The sequence below is a fragment of the Myotis myotis genome, unplaced genomic scaffold (genome assembly GCF_014108235.1).
Source record: "Myotis myotis isolate mMyoMyo1 unplaced genomic scaffold, mMyoMyo1.p scaffold_m19_p_15, whole genome shotgun sequence".
In the NCBI taxonomy this organism is placed as follows: domain Eukaryota; kingdom Metazoa; phylum Chordata; class Mammalia; order Chiroptera; family Vespertilionidae; genus Myotis; species Myotis myotis.
Window position 1 is genome coordinate 11,579,786 of NW_023416319.1, and position 20,884 is coordinate 11,600,669.

Below are 20,884 nucleotides of genomic sequence, written 5' to 3' on the forward strand. Positions count from 1 at the left end.
ATCAATGTTTCTCTCTCGTCCATGTTTCTATCTCTCTATCCCTCTCCCTACCTCTCTCTCTAAAAAATCAAGAAAAACATGGGTTTTAAAAATAAATATTTTACATGTATAACCAGGTTTGTTATTTATCACTATTCAGAAATAAACTTAATTTTATTCGACTTGTGCTAAATTTCCCTGAAGCAGGACCCTACTATATTGCTAAGGATACTGATTAACTGGAATACATTTAATGTATGTTTAGTAGCCACAAAACCACTTAAAAACTGGAGCACATCACATGGTACAGTTGAAATAGAGTTTAGAGCTCACTGACTCTAACCCTGTAATATCACAAGTGGAAAAATTAGAAACACAGATGAGGACAGAGAAGGGACAGAGGTGGGGTTGACACACGTGAGGCAAATAAACAATAGGTATGAACATACACACTGTTTCACATATACACATTGGGAGCTGAGCAGAACCTGTCACAACAACAACAAAAAAAGTAGTTTCACTCAATGACAGTATTTGTGCACATGTAGTATAAATTAAAGAATTATATCAAACAAGTACTTATAATGTATGTAAATATTAGCACAAATTTTGCCTTCTGGTTTGGAGATGTTTATGCTAGAAAGTAAAGAAGTTTGTCCAGGGAAATTTTGGGGTTTTTGTTTTTTGGGGTTTTTTTTAAGTAATCTCCAAGGAAACTTAGAACACTTGCTTATGTTCCACAGGATGACAGGGCCTCCAACTCTTGTCCGTTTTCTTATGCCCATTGGTGCCTCTGTTCCCTTTTGTCTACATCCTTAAACATGCCTGCCCAGAGGGAAAGTTGGTTTTGGAGTTGGGCAGGGGAAAGTATTGTAGAGAATTAATCCTGGCCTTCAGAGATGCTTGTTGGAAGTTACTTTTTGGGCTAAGAGCATTTTCTCTCTCTTTTTTTAAAAAGTATATTTTATTGATTTTTTTACAAAGAGGAAGGGAGAAGGAGAGGGATAGACAGTTAGAAACGTCGATGAGAGAGAAACATTGATTCAGCTGCTTCCTGCACACCCCCTACTGGGGATGTGCCCGCAACCAAGGTACATGCCCTTGGTCGGAATCGAACCTGGGACCCTTCAATCCTCAGACCGACACTCTATCCACTGAGCCAAACCGGTCAGGGTGAACATTTTCTCTTAAATCCTGATCTGGCATTCCTAATAAGGAACCTGGCACTAATGCAAATGTTACAGTTAAAGTCTGTGTTATATTAGACGGCACAGCAAATTTTGTGTTTTGTGTATCTGGCAGGACAATTTATCACCTGGATTTTTAAAAAAATGCCTCCTATAGGAAGAAAATTGAAGGAAATTAGTCACCCAGTTTCTTCATTTGTTTTTGTTTATCTTGCTCTTCTGCCAGTAAGAATGAAACATATCTTGCTCTTCTGCATTTTATTTCATTACCAGGTGGTATTAGACAATGACTATAATGGCAATTATCTGTATAATTCAAAGCAAACCCCCCCCCCAAAAAAAAAATAAAAATTAAATGCATTTCTTGGTATCTTCCCAAAAGGTCTAAGCACAGTCTCTTATATAAAGACACTTAATAGATACTTTTTAAAAAATGAATGCACAAATTAATGAATGAATAGCCCCCCAGATATCTAGAAGCTGATTACAAAGTGTTTTTGTTTGTTTGTAATTTGCATTGTGCAAAACAACTGACTCCATTCTCTACTTCCCTTCTCTAACACAGTCCCGATCTAAGAGAAACAATCTCCTTTCTGTAGAGCTCTTAGGCATGCCTGATTTGTATTCTTCAATTAAATTGTAGCCACAAATCTCCACATGAACTCTGGGTAGATCAAACAGTAGCTGAGACACTTTCTGCCAAGAAAACACAGGCTTAAATTTCAAAATTCCAGTGCTCTAGTTCTTCTAGCTGTGACACCAAGTGATTATGTGACCTCAAACTAGTTTCTTGACATGCTCATGACTCAGTTTAGCCATCTTTTAAGTGGTGGTGATGATGGATATAATACCTGTTGTAACTACTTCGTAGGGTTGTTATGAAGTTCAAATGAAATCATAAATGTGAAAATGCTTTGAAACTTTCAAAAGCACTAGGTAATAGAAGGTATTATTATATGCAGATGTACTTAAAATCAAATATCTAGTTCAAGGGACTCTACTCTAAACAACCTGTTTTACTACTTATTGTCTCAGAAAGCAAACAGGTTTATCTCTCTCCCTGTGTGTTTACACACACACACCCTGCTGCTCCCAATTTAGCTTCTCCGTTCTGAAGCTTTCCCCTAGTCTGGGAAACATGCATCTGCAGTGGAATATGAAAAACCAAGACTTTACAGACAGCCCTCCCCGCTTCCTTCTGCAAATTTTTCCCTTTTTCAAGCTCTCAGACAGAAAAGTGAAGTCAGTGAAGCACAACAGCCTTTTCATACTGCGTAGTGCCATGTATTTAATCGGAGGGGTTAGATGAGCCATTCATCTGAAACTTGGCCGTGCTACGTACATTTCGATCACCCTTTTGTGCCAAGCCCATCTGGAAAGTACTTGGGGAACAGAGCAGGAAGGACTGACAGGGAACTCATGCTAATGAGTTCTCCATTCCCCAAGGAGACATAATCAGGGCAATACGCAAGGATGCCTCAACATATTTTATTAGCACTATGTGACCTATATGGCTTATTCTCAAGGAATTACCTCAGCCAAATATCTGACAGGTCCTTATACACCTGTTTATGTAATCAGGCCTGATCATTTCTGTAACATTAAGGAGCTATCAGCTCTAGGGTTCTCTTCCCCCACCTTCTTTATTTTAAAGGTATTTATCCTTATTTAAATCTATTTGGTGGAGCCTTTTAAAATTGTCACAATAACTTCTAATAAACAAACAACTAGTAAATAAACAACTAATATAAAGAAGATACTCCCAACGAGAGGCTCATTCATAGGTAGCACATAAAAACTCATACAAAATCAATTAAAGTTTTCAGTTTCTGTGTAGGAAAGAAACTGCAAAGTGAATACAAAGCATGCAATTGCTGTGTGAACCCTAAAATATGTCAGTTCACCTATCTATCTTTTCATCACATGATCACATGCCTTAAGATTTCAACTAATCATGTGTGTGATTGTGTGTGTGTGCGTGTATATATATATATACATATATATATTTATATATATATATATGAATTATGTGATTGTTTTCATCCTTATGGCACTGTTTCTAGAATGTGATCAGGAACTATCTGCAACAGAAATACTTGTAATTTGTATTGTCTAAAACAATAACTCCATTCTCTACCTTCCTTTTCTAACAGAGTCATGATTTAGGAATTTCCTAAAATGCTGATCCTGGGGTCTTATCCTTGAATTACATTTGTTCGGGGCGGACCCCTGGATTTTCTTAAAGCACCCTGCGTGATTCTCTTGCACAGCAAAATTTGGGCACAGGTTTCCTATAGAAAGAATGCAATGTGTGTAGACTCTCAGAGACACTATGAGTGAAACGTAGGTGGGTCCTTTTTCATGATGTGAGAGGGATTCAGAGAAGATTAACTTTGGCTCCACCAGGTCTCTGGGGTAAACTTGAGCAAGATACACACCTCTCTGAGTCCTATTATCCTCACCTGCGAAATAGTACCTGTTTGACTGTGTTGTTGTGAGGATTAAATGGCATATGCAGAGCTTCTACTCTAATGCCTGACACATAATGGAATTAAATATATGTTCATTCCCTCTCTCCTTATTCAAAAGTGAGTTTCCAGGTGCATTCTTCTTGTTTAGTGTCCTTAGTATGCTTGGTGGAGAAATTAGAACTCGTAATTTAGTAATAGCTAATATTTTGAGTTCTGATAGTATGCCAGTACTGACTGCTTTATATGCATTATTTTATTTCATACCTAAAATAATCCTTGAAGGTAGGTACTATTATTTTCATTTTAGAGATGAAGGAACTGAAGCTTAGAGAGGATAGGTAACTTGCCAGGATCTCAGAGCAAAGAATTAGTAGAGCTGAGATGCAACCCAGTCTTTCTGACTCCAGAGCCTAACTATTCATTATGCCGTATGTTTTGTATATCCTCTAAGTGCTTAGATTCCAACATATGAGCCAGTCCCTTGGAAGGAATAAGCAACTGCAAAAATGAAGTTTACAAACATGCCAGATATACAGACAAATGAATGCAATCATTTCCTTATTTTTGAAGCCTTTGTTAGTTGCCCAAAACAGAATGTGGCATATAGTAGGTGTTCAAAAATATTTATTGAATGAATGGAAGGCAGAGCTTTCATCAGCACTCTTTTTAAGCAACTGATGTATCTCAACCCAAGTTCTAAATTGTAAAAATTGATGATCTGATTTTTCAGACCAACTTATAATTTGACGTAATGCAAGTCACTAAATTTTAGAGCTATAGACCATTGTATCATTTGCAACAAATAGTTCTTAAGCACTTGCTATAAATTATGAACTAGTTTGGCACTGGGAAGATTATTTAAAAAGAAACCTTACAACATAACCTATGCTCTAACCATTTAGTTGGGTAATAAACACAAATGTATGAAGCAACTAGACTGCAAAATCATCATGTATGAGATAATAAACGTGAAACTCCTAGCAAATGGTAAATGTTCAATAAATATCTGCCTCATCATCATTATTTTCTTCTTCAATAACTAAGAAGACATAATTCTTATAGTTTTATTAACAATAAGAAGAAATAATAATTGTTATAGCTACCATGTAATGAGTGATTATATGTCAAGCATTGTGCTTGGCATTTTACATATATTTAATAATCTTATCAATCCTGTTAAATCAGAATCATTGAAACTATTTTTCAAATGAAGAAAATAAGGCTCAGAGAGGTTAAATAACTTGCCATGCATAAATAACAAAGCATGAATTTAGTGAGTATACCAGCACCAGGCTAAATAGGACATATAAAGAGTTTACAAGGAATTGGGGAAGAGAGGGTTAGTTCCTACTAGAGAAAACAGACGACGTCTCTGAGGAGGAAGAGCAGAATTGTGATGGGGGAAAGATGGGGAAGAAAGGCCTTTGATGATGGAGGAGAGAGGAACAAAATATGTATGTGTTTTCTGAGACAGGGCCCCCTGCACTTTGCTCAGGGCCACACTCATGGTGAATGCACACCCTAGGCCTCTTCACTGAGCAGAGACTGGAAAGTATGAGGTGTGTTGGTAGAACAGCAAACAAACTCTGTTTGCCTGAAATGAAGAGTTGGTGTAGGGCAAAGTTAAAGTTTATGGAGTCTCCAAACCCACAACCCTGAAAACTCAGCCTTCATTTTCTGATAGCCTATTTATTTTATTTATTTTTTATTTTTTATATTTTTATTGATTTCATAGAGGAAAGAAGAGGGAGAGAGAGATAGAAACATCAACAATGAAAGAGAATCATTGATTGGCTGCCTCCTGCACGCCCCCCACACTGGGTATCCAGCTCGCAACCCTAGGCATGTGCCCTGACCAGGAATCCAACCGTGACCTCCTGGCTCATAGGTCGACGCTCAACCACTGAGCCATGCCAGCCAGACTATTTTCTGATAGCCTTTTTAAGTAGCCCCATCTCCAGTTACTTTTCATTAATTCACTCACTTATTTTCATTCATTGAGGAAACAGTATGTATTGAACTGTGACTATGTGCCAGCCACTGTTCGGGTGCTAGGGATAGGTCAGTGAATAAAACGGACAAAAATCCTTGCACCCACGAAGCTTTTATTGTACTGGGAAAACACAGATGTTACCATCAACAAATCAGTAAGTAAGGTTATTTCATATGCTAAGGGCTATGAAGAAAATAGAACAGACCATTGAAAACGACTAGGGGGGCGGTGGGTAGAGTTCTACTTTCCTTAGAAGGCCTCTTTGAGGAGGTGGCATTTGAGCTGAGACCCGAATGATCCCAAGTTGTCAGCTGGAAAGAAAGTTAGTTCAAAGGTCATGAGACAGGGACTGGCTTAGTGGTTGAGCACTCTGAGCAAAGGACAGAGGGGCCCCAGATTTGGCTGGAGAGCTGGGCAGGGACTGGAGCAGACAGGTCTGACAGATCAAGGTGAGAGTTTGACTTTGGGGAGGTTTTAATCAAAAGAGGGATAGGGTCTTGTTTACATTTTTGAAATTTCACTCTCACCTCTGTGTGAAGAATGGACTATAGAGAGATGTGAGTAGAGACAGGGAAGCCAGTTAGGAAGCCATTAAAGTCATTCACACAAGAAGAAATGGGCTCTGTTGTAGGAGTGGCTGTGGAGATGAGGAGAAGTCATTAGACTTAGGGTATATTTTGGAGGTAGAGCTGACATAACTTGCTGCTAGAGGCATGTGGGGGAATAAGAAAAAAGAAAGGAAGAGAGGAATCTGTCCGGAATGATCTGCAAGCCTTTGGCCTGAGCATCTGAGCGGATGGGGACACAATTATCTAAGACAGAGAAGACTTGAGAAGAAATAGTATGACAGGTAAAGGTGAACACTGCTCTTTGGTTATGTTAAGCTTGAGATCACCCTCTTCTTCTCTTCAGAGTACTTATCCCACTCTATAATTATCTTGTTAATTTTTTGTATTTGTTCGTTAATTTCCTCCCCATAAAAATCTTCAAAACGGCAAGAAATTGGCTTCTAGTGTTCATGGTTGTATCCCTAGAGTCTTAAAACACTAACTGGCACAGGTATATGCTCAATAAATATTAGGATTTGTGGAGTCTGGTTCATGGTACTCAAACTTAAGTGTTCATCAAAACCACCCAGGCAGCTTATTAAAAGTTTAGAATCTGCCCTAGCTGGTTTGGCTCAGTGGATAGAGCATTGGCCTGTGGACTAACGGGCCCTAGGTTCGATTCCAGTCAAGGGCATGTACCTTGGTTGTGGGCACATCCCCAGTAGAGGGTGTGCAGGAGGCAGGTGATCAATGTTTCTCTCTCATCGATGTTTCTAACTCTTTATCTCTCTCCCTTCCTCTCTGTAAAAAATCAATAAAATATATTTTTTAAAAAAGATGAACCCTTTAAAAAAAAAAAAGTTTAGAATCAGCCCGGCCAGTTTGTCTGAGTGGTTGGGCATCGACCTATGAACCAGGAGGTCACGGTCCATTGCCTGGTCAAGGCCTGGGTTGTGGATTTGCTCCATAGTGTGGGGTGTGTAGGAGGCAGCTGATCAATGATTCTCTCTCATCATTGATGTTTCTATCTCTCTCTCTCTCTCCCTCTCCCTTCCTCTCTGAAATCAATAAAAATATCTTTCTTTTTTTTAAGAGTTTAGTATCAGCCCTCACCCTAACCTCTCCCCACCAGGACTCTGCTTTAGTAGGTCTGGGGATTGTACTCAGGAAACTGCATTTTCAGCCAGCACTGTAGATGGGCAGTGGTCAACAGTCTAAACCAGTGGTTTAGATATATTAGTGTTCATTCGAATATCTTAGAAACCACATTTCAGCACCATACCAAAAGGCTACAACGTATGGCTTTAAGAATTCACGGTATTTTCAAATACACTCAAAACATAAGGTGTTGATTTGAAAGATTTTGAGAGAAAGCCATTGAAAGACTCCTGGGGTTCCTACTATTTCATTTGACTTACATTGGAGGGCAGGAAGGGATCACTAAGAAGGAATCTTCGTGTGAAGAAAGAGGACTCCCTAAGAGCTGGGGCAGTCCTCCTCCTTTACCTCATCTCCAAAGTGTGTGTCCACACCTACGTGCAGGTGTGTGAAGTTCCTTTACTTGGTAATTATAGTAAATGAATGTTTTTGTTTGCACGGCATCTAATCCCCTTTCCAGTAAGAACGCTTCAGTATTCCTCTGTGGAACTTTTTTTGGCCCTAAGGCTGCAGTCTTGAAGCCCTGACCTCTGCCTGAGCAAGGGGTTGGCACCAAGGGGGACCAAGCAGATGTTCTCTCTCCGGCATTTGATTCTTGAGGAGAGTAACACAAAGACTTAAGAAGATCAGAGTTATCTTGAGGGGGGTCCCTGAGGAGAATGTCACTGAATACTGCCACAAGGATCTCACAGAGTTGGCTTCTGTCTTCCAACACCTGATTCTTTGGCTTTTTCCTCAATTCTACAAGCCATGAGCCTTAGTCTGCCAAGCTTTCCGCTTAAGGTAGAGAGGTCTCAGTTGCCCGCAGTATAATCTAAGACACAGCAATTAGATTCATTGCAATTAAAATCTATAATTAGAGGTAAAGTCTTTAAAACAAATTCTTCCTGGGAGCAGGAACACGCTGACCTAAGTTTTCGCTCCAGTGTGTCTGAGAGCAGAGCCTGAGCAGCACTGTGTCAGGCAGAGGGGAGTGAAAGGGCTCCATGGCTTGACGTCAGTTCTACCACTGGGGTCGGGAGGAAAGGGATGACTGGGGTACAACACATAAATTCCACTTCACAAGTTTGCCCTGAGTGTACAGGAGATAAACACCTTGCTGGAAATTCTCGATTCTCTTGTTCTGTAGTTTCTGCTCAGCCCTCTCAGCTCCTGAGTTCCTATCTTCAGACTGAACTTTCAGGGTAAAGCAGGCATAATTACTGGGACACATAAACCTAAGACATCAATTCATGAACATGAGAACGCATAGTATTAAATTTAGTCCTCATTTCCTTCTGTGGCCCCTAGGGGAAAATAAGAACATCCTGTCCTTCGAATCATTTGGGTTAAATCCTAGTCATCTGTTGACCTCTCCCTTCCCCCCCATTTTAAAACAGACCTATAATTCTTTAAGACTCTAAGAAATTGACTTAATTCATGTCTTATAAGCAGTATTCTTGGGACAATACAAGTTTCTCACAACCTCTTTCCTAGTGATTACTGAAATTAAGTCACAACAGACAGATAGGATGCTAAAGGAAGTATGCTTATGTGTACCACACCCAGGGAGAGATAAGGAGCATGTGCTAGGAAGGGAAATCTAATCACTTGCAGATTATATGCAGTATAAATGAAGATCAAATGTGAACACCCTAATTAATTTATTTTTGTTTTTAATGGTGGTTGCTATTTGTGAAAACTAACATAACAACAAAATCTGGATATAAATCTATGTTAAGTTTGCATGGCAAATCATTTTCATTTCAAAAAGGGGTGGGGATCATTCTTATCATTGAAACATAAAATAGGATTACTAACTTTTAAAAAATATTTTTTTATTGATTTTAAAGAGGAAGGGAGAGGGATGGAGATATAGAAACATCAATGATGAGGGAGAATCATTGATAGGCTGCCTCCTGCACACCCCCTACTGGGGATCGAGCCCACCACCCAGGAATGTGCCCATGGCTGGAATCGAACCTGGGACCCTTCAGTCCCCAGGCTGACGCTCTATCCACTGAAGCAAACTGTCTAGGGCAAATTACTTTTACTGAGCACTTACTATGTGCTAGGTACTATTCAAACTGCTTTATAATGTAAATACCTCATTTAATCTTTACAACAACCCAGTGAGTTATTGTCCTATTATCCTTGCTTAGAAGCAATGGAACTGAGCCACTGAGAAATGAAGTAATTTGCCTAAAGAGCTGGTAAATGGTAAAGGTTGGGTTTTGAGTCCAGATAATAAAATGGCTCCAGAATCTGGGCTCTTACCCCCTTTCCTACTACCTCCCAACACTGACCAATTAGTGAAACAGCACCTGCTCTTTCCTTCTATCATCATTTGAGACCCTTCTAACGCTCACTTTGAATATTTAAAAATTACATTTTGAAAACTACCTGAGCCAGGTAATCAATATGAACAGGCTTTTCAGGAACCAAATTGCTTGGAGGTTACTTGTTTACTAATCAATGAGCCTTTCCAGCAGCCTTGACAGAAATTTACTTACTCAGATTTCACATTAAGTAAAGTAATGAGAAGGTAGGGAATCTAATCTAAGTCAAGCCTACAAATTTGTGAACAAGGACTTGGTTTTCAAATTCCCCAAAGGTCATACTCTGTTCCAATGGATTTGAGAAGGGGGAATGAGTGGCAATGTCTCTCAGAAAAGTGGGATCTTTGCAAGATGGTGGTTGTTACTTCTTTGCCAGGGAGGCAGTTGAGACACCGGTCTGGATTTGCATCTGGGAGTGAGGAACCTGGGTATGGAGAGAGAATGATATAGACAACAAACATCTTAGTTCCAAATATTTGGAGGCTCTTCAAGTCCAGTGTGGATTTTCTGAGCCAGTTTTCCTGGAGTCTGGCCATGACACAACATGCTTCAGCCCAGAAGGTGGTAGTTTCTTGAAGACTCTTCTTAGTCTCTTTCTTTTTCTCCTCCATGAAATACTGAATTTTCTTTTCCTTGATATAGAATTGATCCAACTGTGACAGCTTTTTAAAAAAATTGATTTCAGAGAGGAAGAGAGAGGGAGAGATACAAACATCAATGATGAGAGAGAATCATTGATCAGCTGTCTCCTGCACGCCCCCACACTGGGGATTGAACCGGCAACCCGGGCATGTGCCCTGATCGGGAATTGAATCATGACCTCCTGGTTCATAGGTCAATGCTCAACCACTAAGCCAAACCGGCTGGGCCTGACTGCTTTTTAAAAGTTTGCCAGAGTTTTTACAGGATGTACCTCTGGTTGGGCTTGTCCTTTGTATTTTCTGGGAGTAAGCAGCTTCCCTCCTTCATATCATTGCTTTCTTTATATACAACATTAATTCTTTTATTACTGGATTAGGAATTCAAATGCTAGAAAGTGTTCTGGGGAAAAGCTCAGTAGAAGAGTCACCAAGATGATTGGGTTCTGCAGTAGTTAGCTGTGAACTTGAGCAAGTTACTTAATGATTCTGAACCTCTGTTTCCCCATCTTTAAAGTGGGTGTGGGAGTCAAATTATACATTTGTAGACTTGGAGGGGATCTTCATTTGATCCAACCTCTGATCCGCCACAGGAATTTAATCTACAATACTCCTGATAGATAACCAGTTACCCCACCTTCCAGGAAAGGACACTCCTAATTTCCTTATTGTCCTTATCATGAGCTCAGTTCTGCATCTCTGGACCTCCATTCACTGTTCTTCCTTCTTTCCAATGAAATTCTGAGTTGGTAACTTGGATGGCAAGAGATCATCTACTACAGTAGGAAGAGAATCAGGTGAGCCTGCACCCAGACCCCATGTGAAGCTGTGAAATCTTGGCCAAATTGCATTAGTTCTATGAGGCTCAGTTTGTTTACCTGTCTAATGAAGAAAGTGCAACCTAATTTTGTTGGGAAAATTAGAAATAATTTAAATAAAATACCTCCATATAGGGAGTGCTTAATGAAAGGACTAAGAAGATTCTTTTTCTTAGAACATAACAAAGTCAATATTTATTGAGGCCTGAGCAGTTTATGGCAAGATTTCATGTTCTTGTTCTGAAATTTTCTTAACATTTCCCCTTATTCCAGTCCTAAATAAATAATCACTTCCTATAAAAAGTTTAGAAATCTATATATGAAACTGCTAATGTTTAACAGGACTTACTTCTGAGGAGTGGGATTAGGAGGGTGAGGGACACTGATTTTTTACTTTAAATGCTTATATATTTGAGTGGTTTTACACATATAAGTATTATTTGTTTAATGTTTTTGAAAGGGCGAGGACTACACCCTCTACCTTGCCCCAGGGTAAGGGCTATGCCCTCCATCTTACCTTGGCCATGTGCTCAGCAAGGCTTCTTCCCAGAAGCCAAGCCTCTGCTAGCCACACCCAGGACTTCTTTACAATCAAGGGCCATAGATATGACCACATCCTGTGTAACAAGACACCGACTTGCGCCTGGCCAATCGGCAGGGCCCACAGTCCTTTCTCCTCCCTTTACCTCAACCCCCTATAAAACCTCTCTCCACACAGAGTACTCTCTCTCGGCCACTTGGCTTGCCGTTGTGTCGGTGAGTGTGGTGGACGGGGAGCTCAAGCTAGCTTGAAATGAAGGACTCTTTGCTTTTGCATCGGACTCGCTGGCTCCCTGGTGGGCCCTTGGGAATCTTGAAATCTGGGCACAACAATTTTAAAACAATAAAATAAGAATAGCTAAGTTCAGGAACATACATTTAAGCACTCAGCTACCTTTTCTTAAATTTCAGGAGTCCACACATAGAAAATACCTTTTCAAGAGAGATGGATAAAGTCCATCTGTTTCCCTTGGCTAAAAAGAACCTCAGAATTGAAAGACCATCTTGTTTGATTCCCTAGAACAGTGGTTCTCAACCTTCCTAATGCCGCGACCCTTTAATACAGTTCCTCATGTTGTGGTGACCCCCAATTTCATTGTTACAAATTGAACATTATTAAAGCATAGTGATTAATCATAAAAACAATATGTAATTATAGATGTGTTTTCTGATGGTCTTAGGCGACCCCTGTGAAAGGGTCATTCGACCCCCAAAGGGGTCGCGACCCACAGGTTGAGAACCGCTGCCCTAGAAAGACACCCTCCTATCCAAGCCCTCAATGGAGGAATCTGGAACTCCTGACATCACAGGGTTCCTTCCTACCTCTCCACTACTTCCTTTGGACTGCAGATAGGGCCAAATGTTTTGAGTGGAGTGTGACTGTTACGAGGGTTTTCCTTGAAAGGAGGTGAGAGTTGGTCATCAGATCATTTTCCATAAGCAACCTGTGTGTGCACTTGGGGTTAAGTGCTGGTGACTATAAATAAAGCTCTGTGGCCCAGGAGCTTGCCTTCCAAAGCTCAGCACTGTAGACCTGTCACCAAGCATTTACTAGATGCCAGTTCAATTAGAGAACAATGTTGATGAGCCCTTGGGTTTGATTTTTTTCAAGGTGCCAAATTGCCTCACACAATATAATCTTCAACAACCAGGCTACATCACCGATTCTAGCAGATTGCTTCTTGAAATTGTTCTACTAGCTGTAAGGATTAGGAGAATAGCAGTTGTGACTGGTTGAGTTCATCCAGTTGTTCATTCAGTTATTCACTTATCTCTCCATTCTATTGTCAATAGTAAGACATAGAAGTTAGTGGCCAGCTGGGAAACCTTGGAGTCAGAAACACTTGAGTTTGAATTCCTGGACTGCCACTTACTGGTTGTAAAAGCTTGGCAAGTTGTATAACCTATCCAAGCCTCCAGTCCTCATCTATAAAACGGGGGCTGTAGTTAAAAGGTTGTTGTGAGGATTTTTAGGAGAACATTTAAAGAGCTTAGCACAATACCTGGCACATAGTACATGCTCAACCAAAGTTTGCTATTACCATTCATGAGTTAATATTCAAAAAATGTATTGATCACCTGTATTGTGTGTCAAGATTTGTATCAGATTAGAAATTTTTAATGTGATTAGGATATAATCCTTGTTTTTAAGGAGGTTAAATGTACACCAGAGGTGAATTCAGGAACTTCCTGAACTTGGATGGGGAGAAAAATGGCACATCTTTATTTTTTTACTAGTCTCTAACTAGAATTTAACATTCCTTCATTATGAATTTATACCACAAATCACAGAGGTACTTACAGTATATGTCACTTTGTCATCAACATAAATCAGCAACATTTTTAAAACATGTTATAGTTTTACAGAAATTTTAAAATTTCATTTATGCACATCATTACTTTGAAATTATAATAGCAATTAGGCCCACTGTTAGATCTGGGAATTGTGTTAATAAAGAAGCACATATATAACTATATCTCAAATTTTGTTTTATATTTTGAAAGCTATGTATTAGTTTATTTACTTTGCATCCCTATCTATTTCATTTTATGCATTTTAAACCAATGTTCTGAAATGAGTACCCAACATATATTTACCTTGTATAAGGATATCATCCATAACAGCACTATTCGTTATAATGAAAAACTGAAAACAAACTACATGTTTATCAATAGGTGAATGGGTAAATCAGTAGTAAGATATTCATACAATGAAATACTACCAGCAACAAGTATGAATAAACCATTGCTACATTCAGCAACATGGGTGAAACTCACAAACATAAGATTGAAAGAAAGAAACCAGACACAAGAGAGAACTGTATGATTCAATTTATATGAAGTTTAAGAACAACTTAACAAATCAATGGCGTTAGAAGTCAAGATAGTGTTTACCTTTTGTTGGGTAGGGGATGGGAGGGGTTGTGGCTCTGGGTTATGTGTTGATCGAGATGCTAGCAATGTGTACATGCTCACTTGGTATAAATGCATTGAGCTATTATCCATCTATCATTTGTGCACTTACAGTTGTTATACTTCAGTAAAATTTTACCTTAAAAAGAGGGGCCTTAGGCTTCACCAGTCTGCCGGAGGGATTCATGGCACGGAAAGGATTAAGAACCTCTGGTCTAGATAGAGACACAAATTCAGAGAAATTACTATTTTACAATTTTTTAAACACAGCCTGATGTTCCAGGCCATTCCTGATCCCAGTCTTCTGTCCTATTGACCTTTTAAGTATAACTCATACTTCAGACCAAGAACCCGGTGGGTGTTGTTTTTTTAAATATTGAAAGGATGGTCACTACGGCTGTAGGACAAGAATTACAAAGTACTGCAAAAGCACAGAGAAGGGAACCACTAATTTTGCCGAGGGTGGGCAGAAAGAAATCTCAGGAGGAGGTGCTCTCTGAACAGAGCCTCAAGGGATAAGTGGACTTCCAGCTGAATGGCTTCCTGTCTAAGTGAGCAGCGGCAGATAAAAGTAGGAAGTGTGCTGTGTTTGTAGAACACTGAGTCATCTGATGTGGTTGGATCCTGGGGAAGATGAATGGGTTTGGAGGGGAAAAGGTAGGAGATAGGTGAAGGACGGTTTATCATCCTGGGAAAGCAAACAATGCCGTTTGTTTTTCTCTTTTATTGAAGGAATGTACACAGAGAAGAGTGCCCAAAACATAAGTGTACAGCTTGATGGAGGTGCACACACTGAACACATCTATTTTACTAGCACCCAGGGCAAAAGAGACCTTAAGAGCCTCCCAGAAGCCCCTTTCACAATCTCTACCAATCACTACTGCTCCCCAACCTTGCCAGGAGCTGCTATCCTGCTTTCTTTCTTTCTTTTCTTTTTTTTTTAGCCACTTTATTGAGGTATGATTGACATATAAAAATTTCTAAATGTTTAATGTATATATCTCTATGAGTTTGGGGATAAGAATACATTACAAATGCATCACCACTTGTAAACATATCCATCACCTCCCCAAGGTTTCTCCCACCTCCTTTATTATAACTCTCTTTTTTTCATGGTAAAATTCAACATAACATATATCCTGTCTTAGCAAATTTTAAAGTATACAATACAGTATTGTTAGCTATAAGAACTACGCTGTATAGTAGAGATACGAACTTATTTATCTTGCAGAACTGAAACTTTGTAATCTTTTACTATCACCTCTCTATTTCCCCTTCCCCTCTCAACCACTATTTTACTCTATGCTTTTGGAGTTTTTGTTTGTTTTGTTTTAATATATTTTTATTGATTTCAGAGAGGAAGGGAGAGGGATAGAGGGAAACATCAATGATGAGAGAGAATCATTGATTGGCTGCCACCTACACGCCCCCTACTGGGAATGGAGCCCACAACCTAGGCATGTGCCCTTGACCAGGACCCTTCAGTCCACAGGCTGACACTCTGTCCACTGAGCCAAACCAGCTAGGGCTGGAGTTTGACTATTTTAGCTTCCACATATAAGTGAGGTCATGGAGTATTTGTCATTCCGTGTCTGGCTTATTTCATTTAGCATAATGTTCTCCAGATTCATCCATGTTGTCACAAATAGTGGGATTTCCTCTTTTTTTTATGGCTTGAAATATATATATATATATATATATATATATATATATATATTTATATATATTTATATTATATCATCTTTCCTTTATCCATTTATCTGTCGAGGGGCCCTTAAGTTGTTTTCAAATCTTGGCTATTGAGAACAATGTTACAATGAATCTGGGAGTGCAGGGACTCTTCAAGATTCTGATTTTGATTCCTCTGGATAAATACCAGAGGTGAAATTGCTGGATCATATGGTAGTTCTATTCTTAATTTTTTTGAGGAACTGGCATACTGGCTTTCATAGTGGCTGCACCAATTTACATTCCTATTAGCTGAGTATTAGGGTTTCCTTTTCTCTACATCCTTGCCAACTCTTAACATTTATTTTTTATTTTTATTTTTTAGTAACAGCCAACCCAGTAGGTATGAGGTGATATCACATTGTGGTTTTGATTTGCATTTCCCTGGTGGGTAGTGATGTTGAGTACTTGTTTGTTGGCCACAATAGTGACTTCTACCACCATAGATTGGTTCTGTGCTTTATTTAACATATGTACTCTCTTGTATCTGGCTCTCTCACTCATATTGGTAAGTGCAACATAATTTCATTGCATGTAGTTGCAGACCATTGTTACCTAAGTTTTAAGCAGGGGAATGGCATGGCTGACCTCTGTGTTGGGAAAATCACTCGAACAGTTCTGAGGAGGAGGAGAGTGGAAGGACAAGAAGTCCCTCGCAGGGAGCTAAGCAATAATGTAAATGAGAAATGATGAGGGCCTGACCCAGAGCCCAGGCAGTGGGAGTGGAGAAGAGGCGGACAGATCAGGGAGTCACCCTGAGCTCTGGAGAAGCAATTCAAAACACATGTTCCACATACAGTGTCCTTCAAACACAGAGGAGAGCACTTCACTGAGCACTCAGAACCAGAGCAACATTAATTGATCACGGCATTGGTTTGGGTGCTTGTCAAGACTTAAATGAAACAAGCCACATCCTCTAAGAGTCTGTTGTCATAGGTGACAGAAATGAGACAGACCAAAAGCCAACACAATGTGGACTAATGAAGGAGACTTTAATGACCTCGCATGGTTATTGGAGCAGTTTTGCAGTTGAGTTGTTTTTCTTAAATATTTTTGAGAAGTTTCAACATAAAATTTAGAAAACAAAATCAGCATTGAAGAGAAAACAGAGGTAGGGAGACAGTAGGGAAGAGTGTTAGCAGAAAGTTGGGAGGGATGAGGCTGCTAAGGGTGTGATGGTTGTGTAGGGCAGGCATATGGGGAGATAGTTGGTGAAGCATGAAGTGACAGCTCATTCACCATCTATCTTAATCTCATGCTTCTCAAACTCAGGTATGCGCACTGCTGGCAGCATGTCAAGAGGTGCTTGAGTCACCTGATAAATATGGTACATCTTTCTGGCATGTTTATTTTACCCTACGATTGGGCAGGAGGATGCCATTTATATGGAAGCAAACATGAAATAGGATACAAATTATATGTGAAGTTTTACGATAAACCACAAGACTTCAAGTAATTTTCTAGCCAAATCCTTTGGCCTGCAGCCCCAGTGCCACCCTTGCCATTAGGTGAAATTCAGAGGAAAAGTTTTGAGAAGCCTAATCTCTGTGGAACCTAACTCCATGCTCTACTCAATGATGCTAGGACCCCAACTGAGTCCTCTTCCAGAATGGGTGTGTTACTCATTCAACAACACCCTTTCCTTCCTTTATTCATTCATCCCGATAATATTAAGTCAGGGATTACCATGTACTAGGACCTGAGAGATTTTTTATCCTATATAATATCATAAACTCCAAAAAAGACTGTCTTTAAAAAAGATTAGAGTCCCCTCAGCATTTGTCAAAGCTTGCATGTATTAGATGTTCTAGGAATATTTGTTGACTTGAAATGGGATCTTTGCAAAAACCCAAGGAAGAGTTAGAAGAAAGACATTAAAGGAGAGAAAGGGATGATTGAGTGTATGTGAACTAACGCCTAACCAATATGAACTAAATCTATTGTTTCACCCATGAACAACTCTGAGATGGTCTTTATTTATTTTTTTTTTTTTTAAATATGTTTTATTGACTTCTTACAGAGAGGAAGGAAGAGGGATAGAGAGTTAGAAACATCGATGTGAGAGAAACATCGATCAGCTCCCTCCTGCACACTCCCTACTGGGGATGTGCCCGCAACCAAGGTACATGCCCTTGACCGGAATCGAACCTGGGACCCTTGAGTCCGCAGGCCGACGCTCTATCCACTGAGCCAAACCGGTTAGGGCATGAGATGGTCTTTAATTTATATCCAAGGAAACAGAGAATGAGTAGAGTAACTTGTTTGATGTAACAACACCATTAAGTGACAGAGCACAGAATCAACCCCAGCTTTGTCAGATACTAAGGTTCATGGAAGTAGCTATGGAAATATAAAATGCATATATCCTCTGACCCAATAATTCTGCTAGGAATTTATCCTTGTGATATTGTGTTTTATAATAAGAAATATATTTTTGGTCTTTGTCAGTATCTGGCATGCAGCTCCTAAAACTGTTGGAATTGCTAAGTGATGAAAGAGAAAGAGAGAGAGAGAGAGAGAGAGAGAGAGAGAGAGAGAGAGAGAGAGAGAGATGAAAGTGCCTTTGATTAGGTGTCTTTTATTAGGATTGGGGCTGGTTGCCAGTGGAGCCAACCATGTGATTAGAAAATTGGAACTTCACACCTCCTGACCTCTGAGGCGGGGAAAGGGGTTGAAGTTTGAGTTCAATCGCCAGTGGCCAATGAATTAATCAATAGTGCCTATGCAACGAAGCCTTCATAAAAACCCTAAAAGATGGGGTTCGGAGAGCTTCTGCATTGGTGAGCAAATGGAGATTTGGGGAGAATAGCACCCTCAGAAAGCATGAAAGCTCTGTGTCCGTCCTTTCCCTATACATCTCTTTACGTCTCTTCCACAAGGCTGTTCCTGAGGTATAGCTTTTGTAGTAAATTAGTAATCTAGCAAGTAAAATGTTTCTCTAAGTGTTGTAAGCTGCTCTAGCAAATGAACCCAACCCAGCCAAGGAGTCTATAACCTCCAATCTATAACTGATCTGTCAGAAGCCCAGGTGATAACATAGATTTGCAATGACCTTGGAAGTGGTGGGCAGTCTTATAGGACTGAACCTTTAACCTGTGGGATCTGATGTTATCTCCAGCTAGATAGTGTCAGAATTGAATTGAATTGTAGGACACCCCGCTGTTGTCAGAGAATTGCTTGGTGATGTGGGGAAACTACCCCCACATTGTAAATTGGGTGCAGAATCATTAATCCTGTAGGTAGTATACTCAAATAAGTGCTCAAGCTACGAACATAAGAATGTTCATTTCAGTGCTGATTTCCACAGTACTAAACTGGAAATAACCTAAATATCCTTTATTGGTGAATTGGTTAAATAACTTAAGGAACATCCATGATAGGAAGAGTCATATCATATTCTGATTTAGAAAACTGTTCAGGATATATTCTTAATTAAAGAAAAACAGGTTGTAAAACAGCATATTTTTATTACATTTTATCATTTTAAAAACAAATGCATAAATCATAGATGCATGTATGTATAGGCATCAACAATTCTGGAGGACTATGTACCCAACTTTAATAGAGATTGTCTCTGGGGAGGTGATGAGAAGGCCTGCTCAGGTGGGGATGAAGAGGGAGGCCTCTTTCTTTTCACTTTACATCCCTTTGAATTATGTGAAAGCCAATTTTTTCAAAAAATATATTTCTTTATTGATTTCAGGGAGAAAGGGAGGAGAGAGAGATAGACACATCAATGATGAGAGAGAATCATTGATCGGCTGCCTCCTGCTTGCCCCCCATTGGGGATCGAGCCCGAAACCCAGGCTTGTATGTGCCCTTGGCCGGAATTGAACCCGGGACCTCCCGGTCTGCAGGCTGACGCTTTATCCACTGAGCCAAGCTGGCTAGGGCTGAAAGCCAATTTTAAACATGACTCGATATTACTTTTATAATAAAAGGAAACAAGTTAATAAAATTAATTAAAAATAGAGCCTGAGCAAGAAACTGGCGGGAAGAGAATTGAATAAGAGCAGACGGATCTAAGAGGAAAAAGAATCAAGGAAAAGGGAAATGATGTTAGTGAAGCTCATGCCAAGGCTTTTATTCATTGACTTAAACAAAAGAAATCTATTGTCTCACAGTTTTGGGGGCTAGGAGTTCAAGATCAGGGTTTCAGCAGGCATAGTTCCTTTTCAGGGCCACGAGGGAGAATCAGTTCTGCGCCTCTCCCCTAGCGTCTGGTGGTTTGCTGGCCAGCATCAGTGCTTCTTGGCTTGTAGGTCACTGCCTTCATGTTCACGTGGTTCAAGGGTCAACTAAATACTCATATTGTTTGCGATCAATCCCCAGAACTTTTTCATCTTGCAAAACTGAAATTCTAAAAGCAAACAAAGAAACAAAAACCCCACTGAAATTCTATACACATTAAACAACAACTTCCCATTTCTGCCCCCCCCATCCCCCCACCCCTGGCAACTACTTTCTGTCTCTATGAACTTGACCACTCTAGATTCCTCATATAAGTGGAATCATACAGTGTTTGTCTTTTTGTGCCAAGTTTATTTTACTTAGCATAATGTCTTCAAGATTCATCCATATTATAGCATGTGTCGGAATTTCCTTCCATTTAAGGACTGAATAATATTTCATTTTATATATATATATATATATATATATATATATATATATATATATTACATTTTGTTTATTCATTCACCTATCGATGGCTACTTGGGTTACTTTCAGCTTTTGGCTACTATGAATAATGCTGCTATGAACATGGGTGCACAAATATCTTTTTGAGACCCTGCTTCCAGTTCTTTTAGCTATATATTCAGAAATAGAGTTACTGAATCATATGTAATTTTAAAAAATATTTTGGGGAGTAGCCCTACTATAAGGCTCTTTAATTGACATACTTACTGCTCAGAATGATAGGAGGCAAGAAGGTAGCTGTTTCTCAATATATAAATCACACAAAAACCAGGAAGGTAGACTTGCCATCAGCAGAATCAAGAGGTTTTTATTTATTTTTTATTTTTTTAAAATATATTTTATTGATTTTTTTACAGAGAGGAAGGGAGAGAGATAGAGAGTTAGAAACATCGATGA